The sequence below is a fragment of the Schistocerca americana genome, chromosome 5 (assembly GCF_021461395.2).
Source record: "Schistocerca americana isolate TAMUIC-IGC-003095 chromosome 5, iqSchAmer2.1, whole genome shotgun sequence".
NCBI classification, from domain to species: Eukaryota; Metazoa; Arthropoda; class Insecta; order Orthoptera; family Acrididae; genus Schistocerca; species Schistocerca americana.
The window spans coordinates 656,487,343-656,510,644 of NC_060123.1; the positions used below are offsets into that span (position 1 = coordinate 656,487,343).

Consider the following 23,302-nt stretch of genomic DNA (forward strand, 5'->3'; position numbering starts at 1 on the left):
TTGTGCTTATCTAAATGTACAAACAGAAAACTTTGATATTGTGGTATACATTTATTACTGGAAGATAAAAATTGTTCTGGAAAATAACAGCAGTACCTGCCTAGAACGTGCATCATTGAGGCAAACAAGCTACCCACCCTCAGAGAAAATTTTTTAAAATCTTTATCTGAAGTACGCCAATTCTCATGCATTATGACCTTGGAAACGGTAAAGATGCTGAAAAAATTCTCAAGGTGATAGTTTCAAAAAAAAGTCACTAGTGCAGTCGTGCTAGTTAGGTTTTATCCCAGTCCACAAAACATTTATTGTGCTGATCAAAAAGTGCTTTTATTTATTTTCATTTCAAGGACTTACAATAGTATGACAGAAGTGGTATAAACAAACTGAACATGCACACTCAAATATTGGTCACACGTGATGTTATATGACTGGACCCTTGCTTTTGCGATGTTCATATCTGCAAAATCTTGGGAAGATATGTCATCCACTGTGGGCCAACGGTTGTAACACTTGTCCACAACTGGTTTTGCTGATGGCGTGTAAGTTTTCATTTTTTCTTTTCAAGTTGTTAATTTTCGTGATCATCATTTTCTGCATGACTTTACTTTCTCTCTGATGTTGACATTGGAGCCTGTGCAATGGCCATCCTAAAACTTGAGCAAATCCAGGATGATACTTTAAGGATATTTGTTTTTCTGTATTCTTCTCGGTACTGCAACCAACTATTTTGAGTGCTCAAGTCAAGAATGTGAAATATTAATCTTAGAGCCCATGTCTTAGTTGGAAATACGGAAGCGTCCGATCCCGCCCGTCTGCTTTGACCCATGACATCACAAATATGGCGGAAACAAAAACAAACACACACTCTTTCCACAAGAAGCCTAATGACACTAACGGGACAAGTGCGGGAAATGGGGTGTTTTGGGTGGGGGGCAAACTAAATATAAACAAATTTAGACGCCTTGCGTAGCTACAACGTGTAAGTGAAGACAGCCATGCATGAATACCCACCCACCTCCCCAGGGGTCGTAACCCCTGCAACCCATAGAAGATAAAGATTCTTCAGTAGCTGATTAGTGTTTTTTGTCTTTTTAAAAAAAAAAAACTCACGGGATAGAACGAACAGATCAGAAAGATGAATATAATAAACTAAAACAGAAATTGGAGGAAACAGATAATTAAAATAAGTAATGAGTGTTTTTAAATAAATAAAAAAAAAAAAAAAAAAGAGAGAGAGAGAGAACGAACAGATCAGAAAAGTAAATAAAATAAGATAAAACAGAACTGGAGACAGACACACTCAAACCAAACTCTGTGCCGTCATGATGTCACACACAACACCCTTACGTCACGGGTCAAAGCCGACGCGTGGGATCAGACACTTCTGTCGACCCTCTTAGTTTTGTCCTATAGCACTCCATCTGTTGATCACATATGGGCCCAGTTACGCAATATGTAACCAGCCCCAAATTTATAGTTTTGAGCTATATCATGTTTTGCAGAGCATTGAAAACAAAATTCTAAGAGTACGATATAGACAAGGTGAGAATGTTATTACAGTGTACATTTTAGATAACAGACGTTTAAAATAAAGAAAGGTATGAAATATAGATTTCTCTAGGTGTAAGGGTCTAAATGGGAGTTGGTTCCTTATTGCTTACCTCAATAAGTTAAAATGGCACTTGGATCTGTTGTGTTGTATTTTGAGGGACTAGGCAGTGTGCATCAGCAGATTAAAAAACCTGGCAACAGTTATGTTTGCATGTATTAATATATTAAACTTCAATTATTTTCCAAATAATATGAACATAATGCAATGCAGTGGCAAGAAAAATAACACATTTTGCATAGTGAATCAAATGTTAGTCCAAGGTAAAGTCCAGTTCCCCATCAACCCCATCAGTATTGTCCACAATACCACAGTCTACTGAAAGATCACTGTAAAACGAGGTAGCATCACTCGGAATGAGATGCATAAGGGATGCGATGTCATCCAATTTTGGCTGTGATATAGGCTTCCCCTTAGGCCACAAAGGTAACAGGAGTGATGAGAAGTTTACTGTAAACTTTGGGCGACCAGCTCTTCTTTTCTTGACGTTGGCAACAAAATTATCATCTAATTCTGTATTCATAAATACAGATAAGGGTTTGCTCTTTAAGATTCTAATCTGATTGAGTTGCAGCCAGCTTGTTGTCATGTATGTCTTGTTTCCTATTATCAATACTCTTTTAAAGTTGTACAGCTTCTTTAAGGTCATGTTTTGTGTGTCCTATGGGTCTGAAGGGGTTCGTTTTCCTTGCCCTCTGCAGTACACGGATATAGTCTCCTGCTGTATAGAGTCTATCCTTCATCTTCAGAGCACGTTGTATATCACCAAAATCGCTATTGTTAGGTGTAATTGCCTCCAAAGAAGTATGCTCTTCTAGATTTGCTTTTAACATTGAAATGAAATGAGTGCATGGCATTGTTGGCCTTGAGGCCCCATTCGGGGAAGTTTGGCCGTCTATTGTAAGTCTTGTTTCAGTCGATGCCACATTGGGAGACTTGCATGCCGGTGACGAGGATGAAATTATAACACAACACCCAGTCCACGAGTGGAGAAAATCCCCAACCCAGCCGGGAATCTGACCCGGGCCTGCTGCATGGGAGATAAGCACGTAACCTCCCAGCTAAGCAGGTGGATGCTTTTAACATTAAAAACTATTTAAATTATGGTTTTGTCCCCCACAAGAATCCAACCACAAAACCATTTCCCCCACTCCACGATTTACATTGTTCAGTATGTGGTGTCGAAGACATGACCCTACTTCTTGAGCCCCACAGCCAGCAGTGCCTTCAATCCAGGTAAAGCAGTGCTCTTCATTACATTTACCAATATGGATTCCGCAGTTGTACATCCACGGTTGTCTTTTGTAAAAGATTATATTTGTTGGTATCCGTGGTATTGGCAATGTTGTTGGTTTTTTTAATCGTGAGTGAATGTTTCAATCTGATCTTCCTCCTGAGCTCTAATCATATCTTCTTTCAGCATTTTCTGAGCTTGTTCTGCTCTAAATATGTGTTTGTCATGCTGGTCTTTGTGTGTTGTCTTATCCACTGCAGCATTTGCTGATGCAGCTTGTGGCTTCTATCTGTCACAAACATTACATGTGTCTTTTTGAACTGTCTTCCTTCTTAAATTCAACTCATTCATAAATACTTTATTATACTTGGAAAATAAGACTGGTCCTCCTTATATAATTCAAACATTTTGCTTACTTTAAATCAGGTGCTATGTATTCTGTGACTTATATATTTTGGGAACTTACTAATATGGTGCATAATGTCCCATTTTTGCTGATGTAATCTTATTATGACCTCCACTACATTGGTTGGTATCTCTGCACAAAGCCGCACATACGGAGACAGAGCTCTCGTAAAAGATAAGTAATTTAGGTTGTAATTAATTGTAGTTGAACACTTTTAACTAATTAAATACGTTCTTTAGTGTACTCTTCAAGCTCACTATTAAAGGTTTTTATTTATTTACGTATTCTTCCACTTATCGCAAGAAGTTCATTTTGGTTACATTCGGCTGTTTAGGCCTAATTTTTGATCATGCATATTTAGCGTTATACCACAAATTTAAGTACATTTGGCAATAGTTTACTTACATATTAGTTTCCAAAACATATTTAGTGTCCTTTTGCATCTGTATTTAATATATTATCGTTATCACTTAGTAAATCTGTTAGCTACTAAGTGTGTGAGCTGCAGTAGGAAAGTTAGTTCAGGGGTTTTATGCAGCTGTTGTGACAGGTGGTTTCATCGGGGAGATTGTGGCGGCGAAGCAAACGTGACTCTTTCATTCTTTTGCATGGTTTGTTCAAGAGATAGGATTATAGCTGAACAGGAGGAGAAAATTAGAGCCCTTCAGGCTGATTTGGACAGAGCTAGAGAGGAACTGAAGAGGTTGGGGGGGAGGGGGGGGGGGGGTAAACAGCGGTGGGAAGTGGTAGCTGGGGACGGGGGCCACAGAAAGAGGACAGTGTCTGACAGTTTCCCAATTGGCACAACCAATAGATTTGCCTTGCGACCACAGTTAAGTAAGGAAGGGGCTCCAGTAGAAGTAGATGTAGTTAAGATGCAACAGTATCTCACAAGGAAAGTTCTGTTGCTAGGTAGCAGCCATGGAAGAGGTGTCGACCAGATTTTGCAAGAAAATTTAGGTGACAGGTATCAGGTCACAAACTTTTTCAAGCAAAGTGCATGTCTTAGCCAGGTGGTAGAGGATATAGGTTCCTTGTGCAAGGGTTTCACAAAGCGGGATCGTGTGACGATAGTGGGTGGAGTGGGAAACAGTATTGATAGGGATCAGGGCTACAGTATTGAGTGTGACCTGGTGAAAATAGCCTAGGCAATGACCCATACCAATGTTGGGCTGGTGCCTGCTTTCATGCGGCATGATCAGCCCCAGTTGAACCGCTCTGTCAGGAGGGTAAATATGGAGTTGGATCAGTTGTGTAGAGCGGCCACACTGTCAGACATTGGATTGGTTCCTGTCGAGGCTATTGATAGGGGGGATTTCACAAGGCATGGCCTACACCTCAGTAGGAAAGGGAAGGGTAAACTAGCAGGGTTGTCAGCGAAATCCATAAGGGGGGACACTAGTACTCACGGATGTACCTCTTTTTTAGACTAATATCTGTGCCCAATGAGAAGTTCCGGCAAGCAGGTGCTAAACAGGTCCAAAACTCACAAAATTCTCACAACAAGAAAGTAAATAATAATGTTGCCAAATTTAACGAAAATATTGGTGGATTAAAGAAAAAAGTAGATTCTCACAAAAGTAAAGTAAAAAATAATGTTACCATTTTTCACCGAAATATCCCGGGATTGAAGAATAAAGTAGATGAGCTCCTGGTTTGTTTAGATGATATTGAATCTTACACTGTAACAGATATACTATGCCTATCTGAGCATCACATTGTGTCTGATATGGAAAAGGTAAATATCAGTGGTATAAACTAGCTGCACCTATGAGTAGAGAGAATAAGGTGAGAGGAGGAGTTGCCATATATGTCAAAATTTATCACTTTGTAGAAAGCTTAGATACAAAAACGTTTTGTCTAGAGCAACATATAGAAGCATGTGCCTGTCAACTTAAACTGAAGGAGGGCTCTTTTATAATTGTAACAGTATATAGGTCCCCTTCAGGAAACTTTCATTTATTCCTGGAAAACTTGGATGCCTTGTTGTGCTACCTATCAGATAGGGGAAAGCAAATTATTATTTGTGGGGACTTCAATGTTAATTCACTGAAAGAGTGTAATAGGAAGAATGACCTGGAAGTCTTGCTCAGTTCTTTCAATTTGACAACTGTCATTAATTTTCCTACTCGGATAGTAAAGGACAGCAGCATATTGATAGATAACACTTTTATAGACCAAGATAGGTTTAAAAACATAAATTCTTGTCCTGTTGAGAATGGCCTTTCTGATCATGATGCTCAGCTAGTTACAGTATATGACATAGCTCCATTCAGTAATTCAAAGGTACCCTGCAAAGTTGTGCGTTCAATTAATGACTCAACAATTAGAAATTTCAGAGAAAATCTTCAGAAGTTAGACAGGGATGAGGTGTACAAGGAACCCGATGCTAATTTAAAATATAACTTATTTCATGATACACTTGTAAGAGAATTCGAAAACTGTTTCCCCAAGAAAGTAGTTAAATCTTAATTATAAGAAACCATGCAAAAAACATTGGCTTACTAAAGGAATAAAAATATCTTGTAACCACAAAAGGGAACTGTATCTAACAACAAGAAAGAGTAATGACCCAGAAACAGCCAAATATTATAAAAACTACTGTACTACATTAAGAAAGGTTATTAAAAAGTCCAGAAGCATGTGCATCATGTCGGAGATTAATACCTCTGATAACAAAATCAAAACAATTTGGAATATTATTACAAGGGAGTCAGGCAACCAAGAGTACAGGATGACGGCATCACCGTCAAAGCGAATGGAAACTTGATAACCAACAAGCCAGAAGTCGAAAACATTTTGAATAAGCATTTTTTTAATGTTGTAGAGAAAGTAGGATATAAATGTTCATTAGAAGAAGCAAGGCAGTTTATGGAAGAGGCCTTACCCACACCATTTGATACAATTGAAATTCCACCCACCTCTCCTTCTGAAATTAGGAAGATGATAAACTCTCTCAAGAATAAAAGCTCACGTGGAATTGATGGCATTTCCAGCAGGATAATAAAAAGCTTGTTCCCCAAGAAATAAGTGGGATTCTTACCCACATATGTAATAGCTCTCTGAAGCAGGGTATTTTCCCAGATAGACTGAAGTATGCCATTGTTAAACCACTGCACAAAAAAGAGGACACATCTGATGTCAACAACTACCGCCCAATCTCTGTTCTGACTGCCTTATCCAAAATTCTTGAAAAAGTAATGTATTGTAGAGTAGCTTCACACCTTTGTAAAAATAAAGTTTTAACAAAATCTCAGTTTGGCTTCCAGAAGGGTTTTTCAATGGAAAATGCTATGTATACTTTCACTAATGAAATATCAAATGCTCTGAGTAACTGGAAGTCACCCGTTGGGATTTTTTGTGATTTATCAAAGGCCTTTGATTGTGTAAATCATGGAATACTTCTAGGTAAGCTCAAGTACTTTGGTATGAATGGGACAGTGCTCAAATGGTTTAAATCATACTTAACTGGAAGAGTGCAGAAAGTTGAAATAAGCAGTTCACATATATGCAAAAAACTGGTGATTTCTTAAACTGGAGAACAATCAAGAATGGGGTGCCGCAAGGTTCGGTCTTGGGTCCTCTGCTGTTCTTAATATATATTAATGACTTGCCATTCCATATTCACGAAGATGCAAAGCTGTTACTTTTTGTCGATGATACAAGTATAGCTATCACACCCAACAGACAAGAATTAACTGGTGAAATTGTAAACGATGTTTTTCAGAAAATCATTAAGTGGTTCTCTGCAAATGGGCTCTCATTAAACTTTGACAAAACACAGTATATACACTTCCACACAATAAATGGAATGACACCATTAATAAATATAGACTTCAATCAGAAATCGGTAGGTAAGGTAGAATATTCAAAATTTCTAGGTGTATGCGTTGATGAGGGGTTGAACTGGAAAAAACACACTGAGAATCTGTTGAAACGTTTTGAGTTCAGCTACTTATGCTATTAGGGTCATTGCAAATTTTGGCGATATACATCTGAGTAAATTAGCTTACCATGCCTATTTTCATTCTCTGCTTTCGTATGGCATCATATTCTGGGGTAGCTCATCGTTGAGTGAAAGAGTGTTCATTGCACAGAAGTGTGTGATCAGAATAATTGCTGGAGCTCATCCAAGATCATCCTGCAGACACTTATTTAAAGAGCTAGAGATCTTCACTATAGCCTCACAATATATATATTCACTTATGAAATTTGTTATTAACAATCCGAACAAATTCAAAAGTAATAGCAGTGTACATGGCTATAACACTAGGAGAAAGGATGATCTTCACTACTCAACTACACACTAACTTTGGCTCAGAAGGGGGTAAATTATGCTGCCACAAAAGTCTTTGGTCATTTACTTGATAGCATCAAAAGTCTGACAGATAGCCATATAGCATTTAAAAGGAAATTAAAAGAATTTCTTAATGGCAACTCCTCTTACTCATTAGATGAATTTTTGGATATAGTAAGTGGGTAATTTCCCCAACCCCCACAAAAAAAGTGTCATGTAATATTTTGTGTAATGTAATATCTTGTATAGACACCTGTTCTTAACCTGACACGTTCCACATCATTATGAAATGCCGTATTCATGATCTATGGAACAATTACTAATCTAATCTAAACCTTTTATCTAATAATGCGTTGTTATCTTTGGATCTGCTCTTCTCCAATGCTGTATTCAACCTCTTAGTTGAAATACACAATGTCTGACAGAATAAATCCCTGCAGACTGTAATATCATTAGTTGTGTAAATCCTACTGTAAGTATGTTTATTATTGTCCCTTTCCTCTGTGACAGCAGACTTCATCTTGCGTAATCATTCTAACACCGCAGTTCGTACATTATAACCTCGACTATTCCAAAAATTATCAAAGCACAGTTTCCTCTCCTGTATGCTTAGTTTTTCACTAAATTTTCATGGGCAGTTACAGATATAATCTCTGAACAGTTTTGACTCCACTGATTTCTTTGCAGCATTAACATATTTTTTGTTATTATTTCTTAAGGTCTTCCACTGCTCTCTTTACAAGCCTCCAAATTTTCTCTTCCTTCCTTTTGTGGACCTTCCTTTGTTTACCTGCAGCAGCGCTACTGTCATCACCACTATAGCTCTGCATCATGTTCTATAACTGAATTTTCTATATCAGTAAATCCATTAACATCCATGACACCTTGTCTTACATATGATATTTCCATCTTCCTCTTGTAATACATTAAAAATAGGCCCTTGTTAGTATGCAGTACCATGAATATATCATCCAGTTCAATATCAATGACAATCACAAAATATAAGTGAGTTTAAATGTTATACTAGCCCCACATTTTCTTAATTCATTTTGGGCCTGTGGAAATTGTTCTGTGACATTCCCTTCCTGCTACAATAACAAGCAAGGCCTTGTAAGTAATAGGTTCTATTTTGCATAACGTGCACACACCTTCAAGAACATTTTGCAATATAAATCCAGAAACTGGTGTTTGGATACTTACTGCATAACTAGGCCCATATATCAACCCCTCGTATTTGTTATAACTCTTTACAACATATGGACAATTGATTTCCACATACTCGTCCTCCTTTTTGCACCATCTCTACTTTGTGTTTCTATTCCTTCACAAGTTGATGGTAAAACCACTTGATGGTTGTCTTTCCATTCTACTACAACCTGGGCACCATTACAATGGACATATTCATGGCACTCGCCCCTTTGAGCTTTTTCTTCTTATAATTTCACATCTCTTATGGGATTAATCATGATGGTGCCTGTGGCATCAATTCCTACTTTTTGTATGGCCTCTAGTAAAGGAATTGTAAAATATTGGTCAGACATCATTTGCTCATCGATAGAGTAAAACTTGATACCTTTGCAACTTTTGGCATTGACTTCTGTGTCGGTGACCCATTGTACTTTCCACAACTTGTTTACTTGAGCTACCTCTGGAGGTGACTCTGTGCTGACAAAATGAGTGTTCTGTCTGATTGAGGGAAACCTATCTATAGACATGCTCTCACTCACCACTGATAGTGCCGGACCTTTTTCCCAGTACATAGATAACCTCGGGTAGAGGATACAGCCCATTGCTAAGTTCATGTCAAAAAAAGCTTTTTTAGTTCCACAGCTGTAGTATTTATAGATTACCTGTCATCCTTACGCTGTGCATATTAGTGTACAATGCACCTATGTCATAAAAATCGTCACTAAAGTAATCAGCCAAATCCACCATTGGTGGATTCTGAAATTTAGAAATAAATGCCCAAAATTTATTAAGGTTTAATCTAAATGAATTCATGCGGTCTGTTGTGGGCACGTTCTGACAGTGAACCATTATAGCGACACTAACCTGATTTGAGGTGTAATCTTTTGGAGGAGGATGTGGTTTGGATGCAAATTCCTTCTTGTAGAATAAAAGCCTCCTACCTGGAATTGGAATTGATTTCTGTTATACCTCTTGTTCTTCTTCTTTCCTGTTATGTTCACCACCATGAACATCAGAATTGTCATTGTCATCCACAACACTGCACGATGAGGCCATTATCTCGGACAGTTTCCAGCCTCTGGCCAGGTCTATTTGGAACATAAGCCTCTCCATCGTCTTCTGTCTTCACCTTGGTCCAGTCTTCTCCTTCCTTCTGGATGCATTCCTCCACGCCTTTCAGCCATCTGTCTCTCAGTCTTCCTCTTGGTCTCGTTCCTTCCAGTTTGATCTCGTGTATGCTCCTGGGTATCCTCTTCTCATTGGTTCGCTTAACATGCCCGTACCGTCTCAGCCTTGATTTCTGTATCTCCTCCTGTAATGGTTCCACTTTCACTAACACTCTGAACCTCTTGTTTCTTAACTTTGTCACTCCAGTACTGTTCCTCAAGAACTTCATCTCACTAGCTCGTGCTTTGCTTTTCTCTCTCCCTTTCATAACCCAGGTTTCGGATGCATATGTCAGGATTGGGTCATAGTATGACTGTTATATAACCTTTGTACTGATTTGGGGTACATCCTTGCTCCATATCATGCTTCTGACACTCTTACGAAATGCTTCTGCTTTTCTCCCCTGCTCGTTTATTTCTCCATTGTTTCTTCCATCTTCCGCTGCCAGTCTTCCTAGGTACTTGAAACTCTCCACTCTCCTCAGTTGTTTCCCACCTATTGTTATTCCAGTTGTTCGTCTATCCTTCATTCTTGTTGTGATAATCATCTCACTCTTATTTGTACTAAATTTCATCCCATATTCTTGTACTATTCGGTGGTTAGACACTAGACTCGCATTCGGGAGGACGACGGTTCAATCCCGTGTCCGGCCATCCTGATTTAGGTTTTTCGTGATTTCCCTAAATCGCTCCAGGCAAATGCCGGTATGGTTCCTTTGAAAGGGCACGGCCGACTTCCTTCCCCAATCCGATGAGACCGATGACCTCGCTGTCTGGTCTCCTTCCCCAAACAACCCAACCCCCCCCAACCCCCCCCTCCCCCCCCCCCTTCCCCCCCCCCCCCCCACACACACACACACACACACACACACACACACACACACACACACACACACACACACACACACTTGTACTATTCATTACCATACGTCCAACTGCTCTTGTACTTCCTCCTCCTTATTCCCCCAAATCATTTGATCATCTGCAAACACCATAGCTTCTTTCCTTCACCAATTACTTGTGCTACTGTACTCATTATATCATCCATCACTAAAGTGAAGAGTAATGGTGAAAGTGCACTTCCCTGCCAGAAGCCATTCTTCTGCTTAATCCAAGCTGATTTCTCTCCTCCCACTTTCACACAGCTCACACTTGCACCGTACGTTTCCCTTATCCTTCAAATAATCTGTTTTGCTACTCCTCTGTTCTCCAGGGCTTTCCACACTATGCTTCTACGTACACTATGATATGATTTTTCAATGTCCAGGAAGGTCATCAGTAGATCTATTCCATACTCATAATGGTGTTCAGCAAAAATTAGATCCACTGTAGACCCTCTTGTTCTGAAGCCATGTAACCCTTCTCTCATACCACCTCCTAATTCTGTCCGAATTCGTGCTTCCAAAATTTTCTCAAAAATCTTTGCACAGTGACTCATCAGTGTTATCCCCTGATAGTTTTTGCACTCTTTTCTATTTCCCTGCTTAAAGATCGGGACAATTATTCCCTTCTTCCAGTCTTCTGATATCATCTTCCGTCTCCACACAATTTTCATTACTTGATATAGCCATTGTATCCCTGCCTCTCCTGCTGCTCTCACCATCTGTACACTTAGCTCATCCATGCCTGGTGACTTCTCTCCCTTCATCTTGCCCATTGCCTCTTCCATGATGAGGTAATTGGTTGAAAATCATCACTGGAGAGGTCACTTAAATTGGAATCCTCCAAAAAAGTTGTATTATTTCTTCATCAGTTAACCCTAGAAGACAAAAGGATATTGTATTTGCATATAAAAACCAAAGCATTAGTACTTGTTCATAGATCTTAGAGCCAATATTTACTGTACTGCCTTCTTGTAAAAATGATGTCAGCATCAAAGCTTGGCATCATTAACACCTGAGATGTACGATTATGCTACTCCAAATATAAACATTTATAAAATCCAACTGGCACTTGATGCACTTGTTTAGACAACTTATATATGTTAAGTGAAACATTCTCTGACTAAAATAATGTAGCATTGCCTTAAATTAATGAAATGGAGGAAAATACATTGTATTTACCTCGCAGATGCATGCCTCTGTCTTCTCGTCAAAGTTTGAAGTCATCTGGTGCCCTCTAGTGGTCGCATTATGAAACTAAACAGCCACCAAACACAAGCCGAGAGCCCGCATATTCATTGCAGTGCGGAGTGATTCAGAAAAGTTGTGTGTTTAAGGCATGATAACTTTAAAAACAAACCCGCGCTATCATGCAGGGCAAAGTGGAAAGACATATCCATGGTTTAGGGTGGTGTGCTCATCAAATGTCCTCTCTTCTATCTCTTTATTAATTACACATCTGCAGTCTACCAAGACACCCACCAGATTCTTTTCACACGCCCTCTTGTTCGTTTTGTACCCTAACCCTTTTGATGAGAATGAAAATGGTATTCATTCCTCTTCATCAGTTTCCTCCTCAGACTTCTCTTGAAGCCCAATTTGTTAACCACTTGCCAAGAACCATAGTGCCATTACTATATACTGAAACAAACTATTTTATCGCAAGCATGACACACGCTAAAGAAAACTTGCATTAATATTGTCATTTCCTAACTCATACAAGGTAAGTGCACTGGTGTTTGTCACTCTTAGATGACGAATTTGTTGGATTTTTTGTGACTAGTAATAGTATACTGTAGATAAATGTCCCATGTGCGCAATATTCCTTGGCACATGTACATCAGTACTGAATCCCACAGAAAGTCATTATCTACGCATTTTAAATTATGTCTTTAATATTTCTGAGGAAGCACTAATAATTGACAGCTCAACTTTTAGAATGTTCCTTTTATTGGCTCCTGCTGCATTAGTAAGTGCCACTTGCATTATATGTGTTAAACATAATCAGAATACTGTAGATTATCATTAATTAGTGTTAAATATTATACAATGTACGTCTAAATGTCAGTATCGTCAGTATTCACTATGTATGAAGGTCTTTGGTAATTTACAAGCACCACATAAAAACAGAATACCTGTACAATTGGTGCCTGTTATAACTGGACCAATTTTCAATTAATTTTATGAAGAATTCAGTACTTTTATTTCAACATCTGCCTTCAGATTGCAATTAGCACAAAGAATACTATTTACAAAAGATTTTGCATGGAATGAAAATTACGAAAGTTGCCCTAAAACATGTCGGCTTTGTGACAAATTCATGCTTTATTTTTAAGAAAAGGGTATAGTGCACACTTTTTTAAATATTGCTGTTCTTTTATGACATAATCATCCTTTATTTATTAAATGCAGTGTTGTTTCATCAGAATTTTTGTCTGTGGGAGCCAGAATGTTATAGGTGCTACAAAGTTGTAGCTACTTGTAGTGCAACTTTGTAAGAGTTGCATTTCTACTTAACCAGCTCATATGTTTATGGCCTGTTCGATAGTTGTAATTGTGGAGGTCTTATTTAAGATAGATAATTGCATACGAAGTAACTTGAGACAGTTTGTTGCAAGAAAAAGCCATGAACAACTTTTATAAGGAAATTAATAACATTATGATGCAACCCAAGAGTAGCAGCATTCTAAGTAAACCACAGTAACAAATCTTATTTCAGCAACCCTGAAAATAGTTTGTTTGCCTCTTTGTGTGTAGCACCCAAAGGGCCACCTTCAGTCCACATGCCCCACAAACCCTTACATTTGTAGTCTTGTAAACAGGAGCAAGCTCACCATCAGCATTCCCACAGAACATGCTGCAGGTACAGGCCCTGGTGGTATTCTGTACTTCGCCAGGATGTTTTTTGCCCCTCTTTGTAATGATTTTAACCAATCCAGGATCATCCACAAAATGAGTCTCTTTGTGGTTCCATATATTGGAACGCCTTCAGTTCAGGATGGAGATGATCAAAATATTTGTTTACCACATTTTCATCAACAGGTGACCTTGCAGTCGACGTGTTCTGAGCAAACGTCCGAGTCGGGATAGTACGGCAGATCATAAATGCACCTTGTCATTCAGCTATAGAAAATTAATTCTAAAAATTGGGACTTTCCTTCCCCCAAGGTCAAGATATGCCTTCACTAAACATCTCCGATGGAATTCTATGACAGGAAAACCATAATTGGACATAATTAAGCAATGAGAAATGAACATTTCCTCTTCTGTTTAAGAAAATATTGTTTGGTGACTTGGAGTCAAGAAATGTCTATTTTTTATTGTCATCCGTATTGTCTTTCTTTATATGCCATACCTGAAAAAAATATTGAGGTTACAACACAATTCAATGACTAAAATTGTAACTGTAACAAAGATGCCAGTATGTACAAACTAACTTCTCAGCTTCATTCCTAGATGATGTAATCTCGTTAAGAGCTTTCTGCAAAGTTTCTGTTGTATAATTACGATATGGGCAGACTCTTCGTAACTTTAAAGCCAAATTATGATTTAACTACGGGAAGCAGCCCATAAATATAGCTAAACCCAAAAATAACGGCCATCTTTAGCATAAATAGACAACTTTGTGACAGTGTATTTGTTTCATAGTTTTGTACCCTGTCACCTCACATTTTCAGTATACCTGTTATATTGGAAGTGGAAGTTTCTAGGAAAGTATACCTTCACTGGTGATAGTTCCTTCACTGGTGAGAGTTCCTTCACTGGTGATAGTTCCTTCACTGGTCCCTTTTAGTGAAAGCAGATTACCGATTCCAGTTCTATCAAACAATACACATTGACAAGGGATAGTGTATTACCACCAGTGAATGTATACCTTCACTGCCAAGAGGCTAGGAATGTGAACAATGGCTGTAATAACAAAACAGTCATAACCTGTAGTTTGAAAACAGTCATATTATGTAAAATTTACCATTGCACTTTGAGTTGCAGAAAACATTTTTGTTTCTGCAAAAGCATCCGAGTCTCACATTTTTGCAGGTAGTTGCAGTTGAAGAATCCCTGGCCGCTTTCCATCGACTGAGATGTTAGAGCCAAATACTGAACTAGGACCTGAAACAAAATGTTGTAGTTGTAGCGGCAGTGACATATCGTGTTGTCCCTTCCACAATTATTTAAAAACAAAAAAATTGTTACTGTGTGTATAGTTGGCTCAGCACACCATCTCTCGTTTCAATTCAGTAGAAGCCATTGCCCATTGTCTCGGCACTCAAGATCGACCTAGCATTTCCTCTTCCTGTATCGAAGTCTGGAACTGGAACTCTAACAGTACAGCCCTTTTCCACTGTTGGAAAGCAGCGATCTGAGCACTGCCGCATTCTTTGCGCTTGTTTATCTAAGCAATGCTTCAGCTCTGTATTTTTTAATAGCACGAATTGACTCAACTAAATCAGCCAGGCAGTAGTCATTATTGTCAGAAATACTTTCTTTCTCTCTGTTCTCAACCTCTGTTCCTATTGGTATGTTAACCTGTTACAATGGAGATATACTGATAATAATCCTGAAACATTTCAGTCCCTGTCCCACTGCTAACACTCACTTGATTAAGTGTATTTTCAAGGTCATCCTCAGAGTGCCCCCTTGTGAGTGTTAAAATAGGCCCGATATATTCCTTTCTGTTGTAAGGGGTGACTAAAAGGAGTCTCACACGTTTCGGCCTTTATGTGATGGTCCCCTATAAGGTTTGACCTCCATTTTTCAAAATTTTCCAAAAGAGCGAGCCAGTTGAAGGGTGCCTTACACGGTTCATAGTGTCCATCGTGCGCTGAGACCTCTCGCATCCTTTGTTGATGATGAGCATCTGCACTTCTGGTCATTCTCCAGCTGTTGGGTGAGGTCACCCTCCTCCATCATCTGTGCAGTATCGCTTTCTGCACTGTCGACAATAATGGACTTCTTAGCTCGTTTGCATCTGATATCGACCATGGTAGCCACTCCTTTGTGGTGGGGCCACCATGTACCCTGTAAGTTGTTGCCCCCTGCACACACAGGGATTGATCTGCTGATGCCTGTGCCGTTAACTCCCCACATATGCCAAGGAGTAGATGCCCGTCACCCTGGGGCTTCGGGACTCTGGGTAATGGCCATCCTGCCAGGTGGCCTTTGCTACGGCTGGGTGGCGCCCATGGGGAGGGCCCCCGGTCAGAGTGGGTGGCATCAGTGCGGATGACACACCATGAAGCGTAGTACGTCATCTCTTGCTGGTGGTCGAACACCAGCAGTCTCTAAGCGGTCAAGGTCTAACATCAGTGCTAAGAAATACAACCCCGTCGTCGTCCCCCCCTCACCACCACACCATGGGAGGAACGCCAGGCTAAGGATGGCAGCGAAGATTATTCACACCAGTACTTCATATGTACGAGAGTTGATGGGGGATATTTCTTGCGAATGAAACGTCAGTTTTTTGTGGAGCATTTAGAGGACAAGTTTGGGGAGGTGGAGGGCTTGTCCAAAATACTGTCAGGGTCGGTTTTGATCACAACAGCATCCTCTGCCCAGTCACAGGCACTACTCTCCTGTGACAAGCTGGGGGATGTTTCTGTTCCAATCACGCCCCATAAGGGTGTAAATATGGTCCAGGGTATCATATTTCACAGGGACCTTCTTTTGCAGTCTAACAATGAGCTGCTCGGCAATTTAGAGCGGTGAGGTGTCCATTCCATCCAGCGCATCCATGGGGTCCGAGGGATAATCAGGTTGCCACCGGTGCCTTCATCTTGGCCCTAGAAGGCGACACACAACCCGAGAAGCTCAAGGTGATGGTCTACCACTGTGACTTAAAGCTATATATCCTTCCCCTAGTGTGGTGCTTTAAGTGCTGGAAGTTCGGCCATATGTCTTCCCGCTGTATTGCCAGAGTCACCTGTTGGGATTGTGGACGTCCTTCACATCCCAATACTCCGTGTGCCCTGTCTCCCGTCTGTGTCAACTGCGGAGAGCACCATTCGCCTTGCTCATCAGACTGCAGGATTCTCCAGAAAGAAAGAAAGAAAAATAATGGAATAAAAGACCCTGGATCGACTGACCTACACTGAGGCTAAGAGAAAATATGAGAGGCTTGCGTCCTGTGCACATGACGTCAACCTATTCTGCTGCTCCGACAACGGTTCTACCATCATCGTTCCGCCGCGTACAGTTGGCTCTCAGAGCTGTCAGACTCCACCTACCCTCTTGGTGGTTCGGGACACTCCCCTTTCTGTTGTTCCTGCACAACCCACTTCAGGAGTGACATGCTCCCACCACCTCCTCCCCCTCACAACCATCGGGGACATCAGTTCCCACTTCTAAGCTGGAGAAGTGTAAGCCTTCTTTGGCTCCTCTTGCCAGGAAGGGATCCTGTGGGCCACTCCCTTCCCAGGTTCCTACCAGTGGCAAAGCTGACACCTGCCAGTGGCCGAAGCAACCACAGGTAGCTGGTCGTAGGGCTTCATGGTCCTCCTCAGTCCCTGAGACTAAATCAGTGAAGCCCTCCGAGCCGGACAAACCTAAGGAGCAGCGAGAGAAACATAAACAGAAAAGGACCCCCAGGAACTAAACTGCAGTGGCACCCACACCACCACTACTTACAAGCTCTGTGTCTGAGGATGAGGTGGAGATTCTGACATTCGCTGAGGGCCTATATCTCACTGGGCCCTCAGACATAATGGATGTCAATCGCACAGGTGGCAGGAGGTGACCCTGAGGCGTAGACTGCCTCATTGAATGTTTCGTGCCTTACCAGGCTCAAGATCACGTAATCCTCCAGTGGAATTGCGGTGTTTTTTTCGACCACCTTCCTAAGCTACAGCAACTGTTAAGCTTTACACCTACTTTCTGCATGAATTGCCCTCCAGGAAACCTGGTTCCCGTCAATGCGGACCCCTGCCCTTCATGGCTATAGTGGATATTAAAAGAACCATAGCATATATAATAGTGTCAGGTGAAGTTTGCATCTATGTCCTGAACTCAGTATGTAGTGAATCTGTGCCCCTTCAAACCCCTCTTGAAGCTGTGGCTGTCAGGATAAGGACAACACAGGAAATAACAGTCTGTAATGTATATCTTCCTCTAGATGGTGCAGTACCACTAAACGTATTGGCTGCACTGATTGATCAACTCTGTAAACCTTTCCTACTTTTGTGAGATTTTAACGCGAATAACCCCCTTGTGAGGTGGCACCATGCGTACTGACCAAGGTAGGAAGGTCAAAAATTGACTGTCTCAACTTGACCTCTGCCTCTTAAGTACAGGTGTTCTGGGGGTAAGAATAGGCCTGAGGTATTCCTGCCTGTCACAAGAGGTGGCTAACAGGAGTCTCACACGTTTTGGCCTTTGTGTGAAGGTCCCCTGTAGAGTTTGACCTCCATCCTTCAAAATTTTGGGGAAGAGCGCCTAACATGGTGCATCATGTCTATCGTGCCTTGAGATCTGTAGTCTCGCATTGCAGTCTCGCTCATTCTCATGAGGACACCTTCCTGCGTGTGTTTTCCACCATGCACTATGCAGTGTTGCTTTCTGTGCCGATGATGACCATGGACTTCTTTGCACCTGATATCCAGCATGGTAGCCAGTCCATTGTGGTAGGGTCACCATGTACCCAGTTGGTTGTAGCCCCCTGACAACACATGGATCACTCTGCTGATGCCATTCACCGTTAACTCCCCACGTATGCCCAAGAGTAGATGCCTGTCACTCTGGGGCATCGGGACTCCTGGCAGTGCCCATTCTGTCTGAACTGGAGTCCTTCCCTTCACCATATATACTGGAGATCCATTCACATACACTTCCATGGTGTACACTGAGACTGCGGCTTCGCCTGGATCTTTCACTTGGCCCTAAGGACTCGTTTGATCCTGTAACTCTCCTCTGTCACTTCCTCTCGATTCTCAACATGTACTGGGGCCATGAAGTGGTTTACACTGATGACCGATGGTCATGTTGGCTTCGCCTATGTTCATGGAGAACATACAGAGACGCACTCCTTGCCCGATGGCTGCAGTGTTTTCACTGCAGAGCTGGCGGCCATATTTCGTGCTCTTGAGCACATCCGCTCATGCCCAGGCGAGTCATTTCTCCTGTGTGCTGACTCCTTGAGCAGCCTAGAATCTATCAACCAGTGCTACCCTCGTCATCTTTTGGTAGTGACCATCGAGGAGTCAGTCTGTTCCCTGGAACGGTCCAGTCAATCGGTGGTGTTTGTCTGAAGCCCAGGTCATGTCAGAATCCCAGGCAACTAACTTGCCGACAGGCTGCCCAAACAGGCTACGCAGAAACAGCCTCTGGAGATGGGCATCTCTGACCTGACCTGCATTCATATGTTACAGGGTTTATCGGCTTTGGGGGATGGAATGGCATAACAGTATGCACAACAAACTGCATGTCATTAAGGAGTGGAAGTCTTGCATGTGGGCCCCTCACAGGGAATCAGTTGTCCTCTGCCGGCTCCACATTGGCCACGCTCGGGCGACCCACGGTTACCTCCTGCACCGTGAAGACCTGCCTCAGTGTCGGTGCAGTGCCTGGTTGACTGTGGCCTATCTTTTGGTGCACTGTCCTACTTTGACTGCCCAGCGATGGAATATTGGTTGACTGGACTCATTGCCACTAATTTTATCTGACCACACATCATTAGCTGATTTAATTTTAAGTTTTATTCGTGAGGGTTGGTTTTATCATTTGATCTAAGTTTTAGCACATGGTCCCTTGTCCTTCTGTGTCCTCCACCCTAGTGCTTTTAGGGTGGAGGTTTTAACGTGTTGCAGAGTGGCTGGCTTCTCCTTTTTATTCTCATGGTCAGCCAGCCATAGTCATCTGGTTTGTTGTTTTACTCTATTCATCATGTTTCTGTGGTTTTCTTGTCCCCCTTTTGTGCATTTACATGTTTGTTGCCCTACATCATTCCTGGTTTTTTTTTTTCTTGTCAGTCTCGTTTGTTTTATTCTCACACTTGTGGCATTGTTTTATTCGGAATAAGGGACTGATGACCTCATAGTTCGGTTCCTCCCCACCCCTCTTTTAACCAACAGGTGCCCCCACGCATTTTAGTGTGGCACATGGCACATATTCAGCCATTGATTTCTCATTTTGCGGTCCTGGCCTTCTCTTATCTGGTCACTGGAGAGCACATGACGACCTGTGTGGTAGTGACCACTTCCCCATCTTCCTGTCACTCCTCCGGCATCATGCCCATGACACTTACCCAGATGGGCTTCGAACAAGGCAGACTGGGAAGCCTTTACCTTTACTGTCACTACTGAATCTCCACCACATGGTACCATCAATGCTGTCATTGAGCAGGTCACTACGACGAATGTTTCTGCAGCGGAAAATGTGATCCCACATTCTTTAGGGTGCCCCCGGCGAATGACAGTCCCTTGGTGGTTGCCGGAAGTTGCTGAGGCAACTAAAGAGCGTCGGTGAGCTTTACAGCGACATAAGCAGCAACCTTCCCTAGAGCATCTAATAGCCTTTAAGCAGCTCCGTGCCCGCGTTCGCCAGCTTATAAAACGATGGAAACAGGAGTGTTGGGAGAGGTATGTGTCGACCATTGGGTGCCATACTTCACCTTCCCACGTCTAGACGAAGATCATACATATTTTTGGGTACCAGACCCCAACAGGCGTCCCTGGTATTAACATCAATGGTATGTTACCTACTGACGCAAACGCAATTGCCGAGCATTTTGCTGAACACTATGCTCGAGCCTCAGTGTCAGAGCCCCAGTGGGCCCTGGGGTTAGAATAGGCCCACAGTATTACTGCCGTAAGAGGCTACTAAAAGGAGTCTCATATCTTTCGGCATACATCTGCTTGTTAATGGTTTACTGAAGAAGCAGTCAGTTTTGAGGATTTTACGACTCCTTCTTCTTCTTCTTCTTTTTTTCCATCATCTGTGTTGTAGCCTGCTGTCTGACACGACAAAAACTAAATGGGGGCGAAATAATTTTAACTGTTGTCAAATAAGGAAATACTCTTCATCATTTAGATTTTTTGTATAAAGGTTGTTGTTGCTGTTCTTCCTATTATTATTATTATTATTATTATTATATTTTGTATCATTTATTTAACAGATCTTACAAAATAGCTGTACTGTAATTTCCGTTTCTTATTAATTTTCACGAGAATAGGCATTAATCAAAAACGATGAAGTAACCGAGAAATGTAGGGCATTACAATCGACGTCCATTTTGATCAATTATGTTGGAGATTAATCAGCTGGTCATGCTGGAACAACTGCGCTTTCTGCCAGACTGCAGACAATTTATGGCGACTTGCAATATCTGTTCATTTCATCTTTAGTTTCTAACATAATTGCTTACTGGAAAATGCATTTCCTGGATATATGGCATATGTTTTACTTTATTAAGAAGTCAGCTTCATAATTTTAAAAAACTGGCCATTTCGTCCCCATAAATATGCAATAACTGTGATTCTATTAACTTTATGAAAAATGTTTTAAAATAAAAATTGTAGAGTATAAAATTTCATTTTCAGAATGTAAATTTTACCCTTCCTGTTGTTGCTTGTAGTTAAAAATAGAACAGACTGGTAAGTTATGAAAGGAGACATTTCATTACCTGGTGTTTTTGCAGGTTTGTCGACTTTCTTAAACAGTACTTGTAGCTTTGCGGCTTTTATTTCATGTATTTTGCATTAAATTGGTCAAGTCACAAATATTACATTCTGCATTAAAACTGAATGTGTGGTGCAGCTTGCGATTAGCCGCTGAAAAATGTGTTGCCAATTTTGGCTGCAGTTGGAATTTGTTACTTTTGTCATAGTTCCAAATGTGCATGCCCTATATCAGATAGTTTTTTATAACTACAGCTCCTCTGCTCACATTTTGATGGTTTCTCAACGTGCTTCATAAGTGCCAAAAACACTTATTTTGAGGTGCAGTTGAAAGAAATAAAATACGTAAGTGGTTGACTTCTTCGGCACTCAGTAGCTACGAATTCTGTGTCTACTATAATATTAGATGCTATAGGAACAATTTAATAATCAACATAAAAGTAGTATTGGAGTAAAGACTTAACATAAATTACCAAGATTCGTTAAGTTTACTTTAATTATGACAGGGCGCCGATAACCTCACCATTTCCCCCACTAAAACCACAACCGTCATCATCCTCATTAATTAGGAAGCATAGAGTGCCACAAAAATGAATTAAGCTTAACTACACTGAAATATTTGAAGTCTTTTTCTTGTGTAGTACTGTTTAGTTGATCTCGGATGTTGCAGCAGAAGCACAGTTCTTCGTTTTTCTTGAGTGTCAAAGGAATCTACCAGTTACTTTAGGCCTACTTCATTCAATATCATTTGGAAAGAAGGGTAAAGACTAAGGAATGTATGTCATTTAAATGGGAAAAAGGGGCACACACTGTGGCAAACAGTAACACAACCTCATTTTTGCCCTTTAATGCAATTACCACGTCTCTCTTAGGATACATGGCCACTTCAAAACGTGAAAATAATGCCCACTAGACGGTATAGTTATTCGGCAAGAAGTCTGTCACTTACAATGTCAGACAGGCTTGCTACCATCCTAAGAGTATGCGCGTCTTGTAATGATAAGCAGATGTAGGAGACACTAAACATGTAACAATTGTTCATGGAAACACATTATAGAAAAGTTGTCTAAAAATGTGGTGTTTATTTGTAACACAGGCTGTAAAATTAAATTAAGGCTGTTTCAGTACAATGTAGTGAGGAGGAGGAAAAATGATTACTAAAGAGCCATTTCCGTTAAGGTCACAGAAAGCAATTAAAATCCGAAGAGAATCGGCACAAAATGTTCCAAATGGTGCCAAATGGCACGAAATTAACTAGAGAACATGGGGTCTGCTTGTTGTTGTTGTGGTCTTCAGTCCTGAGACTGGTTTGATGCAGCTCTCCATGCTACTCTATCCTGAGCAAGCTTCTTCATCTCCCAGTACCTATTACAACCTACATCCTTCTGAATCTGCTTAGTGTATTCATCTCTTGGTCTCCCCCTACAATTTTTACCGTCCACGCTGCCCTCCAATACTAAATTGGTGATCCCTTAATGCCTCAGAACATGTCCTATCAACCGATCCCTTCTTCTGGTGAAGTTGTGCCACAAACTCCTCTTCTCCCCAATCCTATTCAATACTTCTTCATTAGTTATGTGATTTACCCATCTAATCTTCAGCATTCTTCTGTAGCACCACATTTCGAAAGCTTCTATTCTCTTCTTGTCCAAACTATTTACCATCCATGTTTCACTTCCATACATGGCTACACTCCATACAAATACTTTCAGAAATGACTTCCTGACATTTAAATCTATACTCGATGTTAACAAATTTCTCTTCTTCAGAAATGATTTCCTTGCCATTGCCAGTCTACATTTTATATCCTCTCTACTTCGACCATCATCAGTTATTTTACTCCCTAAATAGCAAAACTCCTTTACTACTTTAAGTGTCTCATTTTCTAATCTAATACCCTCAACATCACCCGAC

General features: G+C 40.9%; 1 long non-coding RNA gene across 1 annotated transcript in view; it reads left to right on the top strand.

The window, feature by feature from the left end:
• The window catches only part of LOC124616781, a 68,918-nt gene that overhangs the window by 8,131 nt on the left and 37,485 nt on the right, over positions 1 to 23,302 (top strand). The window lies entirely within an intron of this gene.